Here is an 11,992-nt window from a genome sequence, read left to right on the forward strand (position 1 = left end):
AAAGGGAGAGAGAAAGGAAAGAAAGAAAGAAAGAGAGACAGAGAGACGAAAGAAAGAAAGAAAGAAAATAAGTAAGAAAGAAAGAAAGAAAGAAAGAAGGAAAAAGAAAGAAGGAAGCTGGGTGTGGTGGCTCACACCTGTAATCCCAGCACTTTGGGAGGCCGAGGCGGGTGGATCATGAGGTCAGGAGTTCAAGATCAGCCTGGCCAACATGGCGAAACCCCATCTCTACTAAAAACTACAAAAATTAGCCGGGCGTGGTGGCACGCGCCTGTGTTTCCGGCTACTCGGGAGGCTGAGGCAAAAGAATCGCTTGAACCTGGGAGGTGGAGGTTGCAGTGAGCAGCAATCGTGTCACTGCACTCCAGCCTGGGCAACAGGGCAAGACTCTGTCAAAAAAGAAAGAAAGAAAGAGACAGAGAGAGAAAGAAAGAAAGAGAGAGAGAGAGAAAGAAAAAGAAAGAAAGAAAGAGACAGAAAGAAAGAAAAAGGAAGGAAGGAAGGAAAGAAAGAAAGAAAGAAAGAAAGAAAGAAAGAAGGAAGGAAGGAAGGAAGGAAAGAAAGAAAGAAAGAAAGGAAGGAAGGAATCACCTGGAGTGGCTGAAAACTACACATGCCCCTACCCCACCTCAATTAATGAGACTCTCTGTGGCTGGGGCTAGGGTATCCAGGTGATTCTGACGCCAGGGTATAGATCCACTGGCTTAAAGCATCACTCAGGGTCTCCCAGGGAAGAAGGCAGGGCAGTGTGCAAGATGGTATGGAAACATGTTTCAACAGAGATGGTTAAACTAAGGCAAGTTGTCTATTTAAAAGTTCAACTTCAGTTATCCAAGAAGCTCAGCTTTGCAAAACAGCTCAAGGAAGCAGGCTGCAGAAAGGAGAGGATGGAAGCTAGGGACTGGCAAGAGAAAGATCCCCGCTCTGCCACTTGCCTACCTGCCCAAAGTGGTTCTGGACTTAGGGCAAGTTACTGAACATCTCTGAGCCCGTTTCCTCATCTGTAAAATGAGGACAATCATGGTGTCAGGCCCAGAATTTGACTATTAGTTAAAATGAAGTAAAGAAGTGCCCATTGTTCAATAAATATTAATTCCCATCCTCTGACCCAGAAGGTTCCAGATACATGAAGGCATCATTGTGCAAGAGATGGACTTTAATGGCCCTTGACATTTTTACATAGTGACTTACCATTTTTGGAGGAAAATATCCAGTTCATAGGTAAGTCATTCCCGGGCAAATGGTAGGCAGACATTGACTCAGGGGAAAGCTATGTATATTCCTAGAAGAAGAGCTAGATCCTGGAAATGACAGGGAGTTTCAACAACCCTGGAGTCTTTTGATTTCCCAACCATCCATAGAGGCTTGTCTTTACTAAAAGACAAAACTGGGCTTTAGGATGTTTCATTTCCTCTTGTTGGACCATCATCCCATCACCAAACAGACATTTAGAGGATGTGGCTCTGCATCAGGCCCTGTTCTGGGCATTGAGATGTGATCCTCAGGCTCAAAAAGCTCATTGGCTCATGCCTGTAATCCCAGCACTTTAAGAGGCTGAGGCGAGTGGATCACCTGAGGTCAGGAGTTCAAGACCAGCCTGACCAACACGATGAAACACTGTTTCTACTAAAAATACAAAAAATTAGCCGGGCATGGTGGTGGATGCCTGTAATCCCAGCTACTTGGGAGGCTGAGGCAGAAGAATCACTTGAACCCAAGAGGCGGAGGTTGTAGTGAGCCAAAATCATGCCATTGCACTCTAGCCTGGGCAATAGAGTGAGACTTTGTCTCAAGAAAAAGAAAGAAAGAAAGGAAAAAAAAAAAAAAAAAAAGCTCCTCGTCTAGTGGAAAGCCTGACTTTAGTATCCTCTGGGGTGGGGGTGGCGGGGGCAGGCAGTTAGAGGAAAGAGTGGCGGCCCAGGGGCACCAATGGGTTTCTATGGCTCTCCATCTCTCCCTAGAGTCTCGGCTCTCCCACGAATGCAACTGCTGCCCCAGCCTGTACTGGCCTCCTTTCGTTTTCCCATCTGTAAAATGCAGTAGTGAGCCAGATAGAAGTGAATTCAATGATCTCTGCATGGAGAATTTTGGGAAATGTAATGAGTCCTATGGCCTCCACTCACGTTTTAATTAAAGATGGACAGCAAGCTCTGTTGGGAAAAATTTCACAACAGGCCCTGGACCCATCTGGCTTTTCCTCTGCGTGGGGTACAAGTGGAGCAATGATAGATGATTGTCATGTGATATAAGAAGAACCTCCTTCCTCACAGACCTTCTTTCTCATCTCCGCTCCACCTCAGTACTGTGCCACGCTGCCTTGCAGGGTGAGCCCCAGACTGGGCTCTGCCTCTTCCCACCGAGACTTCAGTCTCTAGCTGAAAAATGGCCATAAGCCCTCCTGTGTAATGTGCTGCTGGGGTGCTGGAAAGAGCAGAGAGCAGCGACACGGGGGCTCACCTGGGCCTAGTAGAGCCTGGCCTCCACCCTCTGGGGATTCTAGATTTGCATCGGACAGTCTGGTCTGAGAGGCCAGCTTGGCCCAGGCGAGAAGAATGTCACCCTGTTTCTGGGTGCATTTGAGAGCAGCTTTGTGACAGGAGCTGATGATCTCCATGACAAATGAGTCCCTAAATGAATCCTCGCATCATGGAGTTGAGTGTTTTTTGTTAGCCCCCAGAGGAAGGGAGGGAAGAGAGATGGAGGCCGAGGAAGGACACAGAGAAGCGCCCAGCAGGCCTCTCACCAGCACCCCTGCCTGCTTCCTGGCTCCTTTCTTTCCTTCCACCCATGTTTGCTAAGCTCCCAGTGTGTGCTGGGCCCTGCGCTGGCTCATAGACCTCAGGGATGAAGCATCCACAGTCTCTGCTGCCCAGCAGACAGGAAGAGAGAAGCCCAGTGTGATCAGTGCTGCAACGGAGGGGAGCCCGGGAGACTGTGGGGACTCAGAGGCGGGCTCTGACCTGTCCTGGCGGGTAGGGGGTGGCAGGGAAGGCGTTCTAGGGAAAGCTTGCAGGACGAGTCCACCCAGTGGAAGACAGCACTCCTGAAAGAGGGAGAACCACCGGCACAAGCAGAGGATGGAAGCAAAGCTTTGGGGACTGGAGCGCGGGAGGCAGGGGTGCAGGGTGGTGGAGACCACAGCCGGAGGGATCAGCAGGAGCAAGAGCCCAAATGGCCTCGAGTCCCAAGCTGGGAGCTCAGACACTCTTCAGAGGCCCGAGAGAGCCAGGGCAGGGTTTTTCCAGGAAAGGATGGCTGGGCTAACTGGAGGAGAGTGGATTGAAGAGGATGGACCGGGGTGGGGGGGGGCAGGGGGTTGGTGGGAGGGCCCCCTGATTACTCGTGTTGCTTTCTTCACTCTCTCAGAGAGTGCATCTTGAGGGCCTGCTCGTCTCTCACCACGCACCAGCTGGTCAGCCCCTCCTGGGGCTGGGCACTGGCTCAGGAGCGAGCTGCAAAGCGCAGGCCTGCACTCCACAAAGCTTCCTTTGTGATGAACCCGGGTCGCAGGGGCATGGTGCTCTGCTGCCCTCTAGCGAGGGCTGGGTATGCGCCCTGCGGGGCCCAGCCGGCTGCTAAGGTCCCTGCAGGCCTTCCATCTGTCCTATCCTCAATCGCGTCAGGAGAAGTGGAGACTTACTGCTCCTGAGGAAGGAATGCAGTCTGCAGACAAAAACAGGGTGAAGAGGAGAGGGGGTACACAGAGGAACTCAGCCCTAGCTGTGGGAACAGGGAGCACCGTGGTCAATGGGGGTGCCGCTGGCTGGGAGCCCAGTTTAACAGCTTTAGTTTCCTGGAATGAATAAGCCCAGACTCCGAAGGATGGAAGCGTGGTAATAGTGATGATGGTGGTGGTCACGGTAGAGATTTTGATGATGCTGGTGACAGTGGTTGCAGTGACCAAATGACTATGGCGTCTGCTGGTTACGTAGGTATTGGTGGTGATGGTTGAGTTTTGGTAATGGTGGTGATGGGGTTATGGTGATAGTGGTGGTAATGATGAGGATGATGGAAGTAGAAACAGTGGTGGTGGTGATGAAGGAGGTGGCTAAACAGCTACTATGAACAGTCTCATATATGTCTTTTTTTCTTTTCTTTTTTCTTTTTTTAGACTGGATCTCACTCTGTTGCCTAGGCTGGAGTGCAGTGGTACCATCTCGGTTCACGGCAGCCTCAACGTCTGGGCTCAAGTGGTCCTCCCACTTCAGCCTCCTAACACAGCTAATTTTTGTAATTTTTGTAGAGATGGGGTTTCACCGTGTTGCCCAGGCTGGTCTTGAACTCCTGGCTCAAGTGATCCTCCTGCCTCAGCCACCAAAATTGCCGGGATTACAGATGAGAAGCACCATGCCCAGTCTCATATATGTCTTTTGTTGGATATTTGAACTCATTTCTCTTAGGCAGAGACCTAAGTGGAATTGCTAGATCATGGGATAGGGATTTGTTTAGCTTTAGTAGATATTGCAAAATTGTTTTCTAAAAATGGTTCACAAACAGTACTGCCTGTCTTTTTAATTGTATTCATTTCATTCTGGTATGTGTGTACTTGTATCTCACTATGGTTTTCATTTAATTTCCCTGGTGACTAATTATGTTGGGCAATTTTCATATGTTTATTAAATATTTGGATATCATATTTTGCAAAATGCCAGTTCAAATCTTTTGGTCAGTTTTAAGTTGAGTTGTTAGTCTTTTTCTTACTGGCTTGTAGAAGCTCGGTATATATTCTGGATAGAAGTCCTTTGTCAGATATGTGTATTGCAAATAACTTTTCCCAGTCTGTGGTTTGCTTTTTTACCTCTTAAATGCAATCTTCTGATGAACAGTTTTTCATTTCAATGTGGTCCAATACATCAATAGTTTTTATGGTTAGTGCTTTTTTGTGACTTGTTTAGGAAACTTTTGTCTACTGTCAATGTCAGGAAGATATTATCTAGATTTTCTTCTAAATGTAGATCCATCATTAATTTTAAATTAATATTGTGAATGATGTAAGGTATGAAATCAAGGATTTTTTTCTTTCCCTAAATGGATATCCAATTAATCCAGCCCAATTTATTGAAAAGAACAATATTCTCACAACTGAGGGCAGCGCTTCCTTTGTCATAAATCAAGTGATGCATATGGATGGATGCGTTGCTGGAGGCTGTTCCGTTCCATTCGCCGGTCTTTGCACCAATACCACACTGTCTTGATTATTGTAGCTTTACATTAAGTCTGGGTATCTGGTAGTATAAGTCCTCCAACTTTGCTCTTCTCCATTATTATCTTGGCTATTGTAGTCTTTCGCATTTTCATATAAATTTTAGAATCAGCTTGTCAATTTTCATTTTTAAAAGTTCCTGCTGGGATATTGATTGGGACTGCATTGAATCTACATATGTCAGTTGCAGAAAAGTAACATCTTCACAATACTCTATCTTCTAATTCATAAACATAGTAATTATCTCCTTTTATTCAGGTCTTCCTAAATAACAGCAATGTTTTGCTATTTTCACATTTTATTTCAAATGCCTTTTATTAAATTTATCTCTAAGACATTGTGTTTTTTGATGCTGCTCTAAATGTTAAAATTTTAATTTCCAATTGTGTATTTTATATGTAATTAGCAAGTAATATATAATATATGCATATTGACATTGTATCAGAGACTTTGGAGATTCTTAAGAATTTTCTATATACCTATACATCTGTGTATGTATGTATGCTGTGAAAAATGACAGTCTTATTAACTTAATTATTTCTTTCCAGTTTCTACATACATTGCTGCCTTACTGTACTAGGATGATGGTAAGAGAAGAGGAAGTTATTTTTATTATTAAATATGATGTTACCTGTAAGCTTTTTTTGGTAAAGAACCTTTATTCAATTAATAAATTTCCATCGTATTTCTAGTTTGTTGAAAGCTTTTATTTTTATCATAAGCAAGTGTTAAATTTTACCAAATGTCTTTTCTGTATTTATTGAGATGACCATTTGATTTTCTCCTTTATTCTATCAATGTGTTGAATTACACTGACTGACTTTCAAATGTTCAAGCAACTTTTGAGTTACTGGACTAAATCCACATGTATTACGCATTTTCTGTATTGCTGAAATGATTGGCCAGTAATTATTTGGAATCTTAACAATTGTGCTCAGGAGAACTAATGGCCGGCAGTTTTCTTTCTTATTATGGCATTGTAAGGATCAGATATTAGGGTTAGGCTGGCCTCATTTTTTTAAAAATGAATTTGGAAATTCTCCCTCTGGCTCTGTTGTTGACATTTTGTCTAAGATTCATTTCATTACTTCCTTAAGTGTTTGGAAGATTCCCCGGTGAAGCCATCCATGCTAAGTGTTTCCTTTGTGGGGAGGTTTTTAATTACAAATTCAACTTGTTTAACAGATATAAAACGATTCAGATATCCTACTCTTTTCTCTTATGCATTTTAGGAGATTGAGATTTTTAAGTGATTTGTTCATGAATTCACAAACATGGTCAAGTTCAGGTTTATTGACATAAAGTTACTCATAATATCCTCTTATTATTCTTTTAATATCTGTAGGATCTGTAGGAAAGTCCCTTTTTTATTTCTGATATTTGTACTTGGCATTTTCTCTTTTTATTTTCTTTCTTAGTTTGTTAAGCATTTATACAAGTTATTGATCTCATCAAAGAAACAAGTTTTGGCAACTGTATGTCAGCTATGGGTTTCATTCATTTCTGCTATTAGCTGCATAATTTCTTTCCCTCTTTGTTTAGGTTTAATGTGCTATTCTTTTTCTGGTTTTCTAAGATGGAAACTTCAATGACTGATTTTTCAATCTTTTTTTTCTTTTCTAATATAAGCAGAGCTTATGTATTTCTTCTCAGCGTTGCTTAACTACATAGTTTACTTCCCTTATTGTTAATTTCAAAATATTTTCTAATAACCATCATGATTTATTCTTTGATCCAGAAGTCATTTAGAAGTATTTTTGTTGGATTTCCAATTATTTGGCAGCGGGGGAGGGGGGCGGATTTTCTAGTTACCTTTCCCTTACTGATTCTAGGTTGATTCCTCTATGGTCAGAGAACATACTCAATATTATTTCGATCACTCGAAATTGTTGAGGCTGGCTTTACAGCCCAACATCTATTTTGGAAAATGTTTCATGTGCATTTGAACGTGTATTCTGCAATTATTGGGTATAGTATTTTGTCTATGTCATTTAGATCAAGTTGGGTAACAGTGTTGTTCAAATCTTCTATATTTTTACTAAATTTTTACCTGTTGTTCTTTAGTTACAGAGAAATTTAGGTTGAGATTAGCATCTATGGTGGTGAATTTGTCTATTCCTTCTGGCAGTTCAGTTATTAGATGAATACAATTTAAGATTATTATGTCTTCCTGTTGAATCACATAATATAATAAAATGCTTCGCACTGTCTCTATTGATGCTTCTTGCATTAGAGTCCATTTCGTCTGATGTTAATGTGGCTGTACTGCTTTCTTTTGGTTAGGGCTGGTGTGATATAACTTTCTATTCTTTCATTTCAATTGTTTCTTTTCTTAAATTTGAAGTTGGCTTTCATTTTTTTCAATATAGAAACATTTTGTTTCTTGTATCCAGTCTGACAATGTTTGTCTTTTATTTGAAGTGTCCAGCCCATGTACAATTAATATACTTGCTGATATAATTGGGTTTAATTGTATCTTGTTATTTGTTTCTTATTTGTTCCATTTATTCTTTGTGACTTTCTTTCTTTCTTTGTTTTTTTTTGTTTTTTTTTTTTTTGAGATGGGGTCTTACTCTGTTGCTCAGGCTGGAGTGCAGTGGCACGATCACGGCTCACTGCAGCCTTGACCTGGGCTCAGGCGATCCTCCCACCTCAGCCTCCCAAGTAGCTGGGACTACAGTCCTGTGCCACCATACGCAGCTGATTTTTGTATTTTTTGTAGAGATGGCTTTTTTCCATGTTGCCCAGGCTGGTCTTGAACTCCTGGGCTCAAGCAATCCACCTGTCTCAGCCTCCCAAAATGCTAGGATTACAGGTGTGAGCTACCGTACCCGACATCTTTGTGACTTTATATCTCATTTTTTGTCTTCTTTTGAATCAGTCAAGTAGTTTTAATTCATTTTTCTCTATTAGCTTCTTAGTTTTAACTCTTGTTTTTGTGATAGTTACCTTAAAGATGTCACTATACATCCCTGAACTACTACAGTCTACCTTAAGTTAGTACTTTTATCACTTCCCAAACAATTGAAGAACCAATGCTACAATTCTATGGTTTAACTCCATTCACTCCACTTATCCTGTATTCTAGTGTAATGTCTGTTTGCTTCTATATATATTATAATGGTAGCAAAAAGTTAGTGTTACTTTCTTTTAAACAGTCAAAATGATTCTTTTTTTTTGAGACAAAGCCTTACACTGTCACCCGGACTGGAGTACAGTGGCATGATCTCGGCCCACAGCAACCTCCACCACCTGGGTTCAAGTAATTCTCCCGCCTCAGCCTCCCTAGTAGCTGGTATTACAGGCGCCCACCACCATGCCCGGCTAATTTTTGTATTTTTAGTACAGACAGGGTTTCACCATGTTGGCCAGACTGATCTCGAACTCCTGACCCCAGGTGATCCACCCCCCTCAGCCTCCCAAAGTGCTGGGATTACAGGCGTGAGCCACCGTGCCTGGCCTCAAAATGATTTTATATACATCCTATATTTATTCTTTCTCATGCTCTTTATTTTTTCCTTGAGCTCTATCTCATTCAACATATAAAAATTTCCTTCAGTATTTCTTGTAGTGATGATCAACTGGGGGTGAATTTCTCAGCTTCTGTTTGTTCAAAAATGTCTATTTTACCTACATTTGTGAAGGATACTTTTGCTAGACATATAATTCCAGGTTGATTTTTGTTTTTTAATCTCAGCATTTTAAAGATGCACTGTCTATTGTCTGTTGGCATCCATAGTTTCTATTCAAAAGTAGTTGTCAGTCTTCTTATTGCTACTTTGAAGGCTGTGGTTTTTTCCCTAGGGCTGCTTTTATGGTTTCTTCTTTGTCTTTGGTTTTCAGCAGCTTAAGATGTGCTAGATATTTCTTTATATTTAATCTTTAAAGTGGGCTACAAGGTTGCACATAACCAGGCTCCTATTAACTTTATAATCTTTTTCTTTTTTTTTTTTTTTGAGACAGAGTCTTGCTTTGTCACCCAGGCTGGAGTGCAGTGGTGCCATCTTGACTCACTGCAACCTCTGACTCCCAGGTTCAAGTGGTTCTTCTGACTCAGCCTCCTGAGTAGCTGGGATTACAGGCCTGTGCCACCATGCCTGGCTAATTTTGTATTTTTAGTAGAGACAGGATTTCACCATGTTGGTCAGGCTGGTCTCAAACTCCTGATCTCGTGATTTGCCCACTTCGGCTTCCCAAAGTGTTGGGATTACAGGCATGAGCCACTGCACCCAGCCACCTTTATGATCTTTTGTCTCCCACTCTTCCCTTGCTAACTGTGTTCCAACCACCCTGGCCTTCTTCCATTCCTTGAACACACACTGGTCATACTCCACCTCAGGACCTTTGCATCGGACAATTCTTCTGCCTAGGATAATCTTCCCCCAAATATTTGCATGACTAACTCACATTCGTCCTTGAAGTCTTTCCTCAAAAGTCACCTTCTCAATGAGGTATTCCATGACTGTACTATATAAACAACAACCTGTTCGCCATCGCCAACGCTGAGTGATACTATTTCCATAGCACTTTTCAGCTTTTAACATACTATGTAAGTTATTTATATGCTTCTTTTTATTATCTGCCTTTCCCACCTCACTAGAGGGTAAGCTCCATAAGGGCAAGAATTTTTATCTGTTTTGTTCACTAATGGATGCATCTCAAGTGCCTAGAAACCTGCCTGACACCTAGAGGAGGCTTAATAAAAACTTGCTCATGACTGTTCAATTTAAGGGTAGCAGATGTTTGCACTCACTGTTAGAGAACAGAACCAGGACTTTGCTCCTGCATTTGTGATTCAAAGGACATCAAATTATGTACACATTCTGACCCAGGTTGGGAAGCCTGGTGCACAAGCCCCCACTGACCAGCATGCAACATATCCCCTGTTTCTGCACTTTTATCAAAATCCCTTCAAGGCTGGGCATGGTGGCTCATGCCTGTAATCCCAGCACTTTGGGAGGTTGAGGTGGGTGGATCACCTGAGGTCAAGAGTTTGAGACCAGCCTGGCCAACATGGTGAAACCCTCCCTGTCTTTACTAAAAATACGAAAGTTAGCTGGGCGTAGTGGTGAGTACCTGTAATCCCAGCTACTTGGGAGGCTGAGGCGGGAGAATCACTTGGACCCAGAAGGTGGAGGTTGCAGTGAGCCAGGATCGCAACATTGCATTCCAGCCTGGGTGATAAGAGAGAAACTGCATCTCCAAAAAAAAAAAAAACAAAACAAAACAAAACAAAAAAACAAAAATCCCTTCAGCGTGGCTCATCTCAGTCCAGCCTGAGGAGGGCCAGCAATCTGACTAAACCAATGCACACTAAGATGCTAGTGATTGATAGTCTTTAACACTTTCAACAGCTTTTAAAGAAGCACCTTGTTCATTTACTGGGTTTACTCCTGACAAAAGCAACTTGCCATAGCAAGCAGCATCAGGATGTACAGCTCATAGTTCTGGGTTTAAACTCTCAGTTCTGCCATTTGTTGTTTTCTCCTTAGATAACCTTCCCTGCCTTTTGCTGTTTTGTTCAGTATTTTTTTCCTCTGAAAAACAGGGATAGTAATTTTTGTCTTATCCACCTCAAGGACTCAAAAAATAGATTAAGGAACTTCAGAGTTGAAAGGGAACTTAGAGATCATCTAGGAATTTTTATTTTTGTTTTTAGGTAATTATTTACAACTTTCACTTTCAATGACACTGTCTCATTGAAATCTCAGAACAACTATGTCAAATAGGAGAGAAGTCATTAATCTCTTTTTACAGGAAGGAAACAAGAGAAGCCAAGACTCTGTGGCAAGTTAGTGGCAGAGCTGGGGGCAGTGGTTATTAGTTCTACAGAACTTTCCCTGTGGCCCCTGCTAGAGGGTCCTATAACCAAAAGGTCAAATGGCTCTTTCTTATACATCTCCATTGCCTGGGGAGCTCACTGCCGTCCAAGACAGCCCATTCTCCAGCAGGGTGGCTTTGATAGTTGGCTGTAATTTGTGGTGGTATAGAATGTGTCACGTTGAGAAAAAGTGATTTTTAGGGCTTTCACCCTAATGTGCGTTTGGGGGCCGGAGAGTTTGCAGAAATATTCAGAGAACATACAAAGACAGCCAGAATGACAATAATAATAACAATGCCAACCTGATGGTGTCACATCCCTGTTTGTAACCCTTCAATGGCTTCCTGGTTCCCTGAAGAGTGAGTCCAGACTCCTTGATGTGCCCACCATAAGCTAGATCCAGCCTCAAACTACCTCTCCATGCCACACTCATCTCCCCACCCCACCCTGGCCATCCTGACTCCTGTTTGCTTTGCCTGGAATACCCTCACCTCCTCCCCACCCCCACTGGCTCCTACAGGCCTCTGTACTCCCCCTAAAGGCCCTACACGCTGCTGGGTTGTACTTATCCATCTCCCCAGACACACTGTGAGCTGGGAAGGGTCAGGGGATTCATGGGGTTCCTCTGCCCTGGTGCCCAGCATGGAGACTGGTACAGAATAAGTGATTGCCCCATCCCTGCACATTCACAGACATCTCTGCTGTTCTCATAAGCCAGACCAGGAGAGGGTTAAACAATCATGCTGGCCTAGGATTAACTTTGGCATTAGAGAGGCAGGTGCCCCAGTGTTTTACCAGATGCTTGGAAACCTGTTCTCAGGTCAGCTCAGAGATTCAATCCAGCCAGGTCGTCCCTGGAGCTGACTGAGACCTGTGCCGCTCCTTGGGCCCTGAGCTGAGCTGAGCTGCTGGGGGTGGGGGTGGGGGGTATGTGGAGAGGGTGGGAAAAGCTTGGTCCTGTGCAGGCT

Source organism: Pan paniscus, chromosome 11, assembly GCF_029289425.2.
Source record: "Pan paniscus chromosome 11, NHGRI_mPanPan1-v2.0_pri, whole genome shotgun sequence".
NCBI classification, from domain to species: Eukaryota; Metazoa; Chordata; class Mammalia; order Primates; family Hominidae; genus Pan; species Pan paniscus.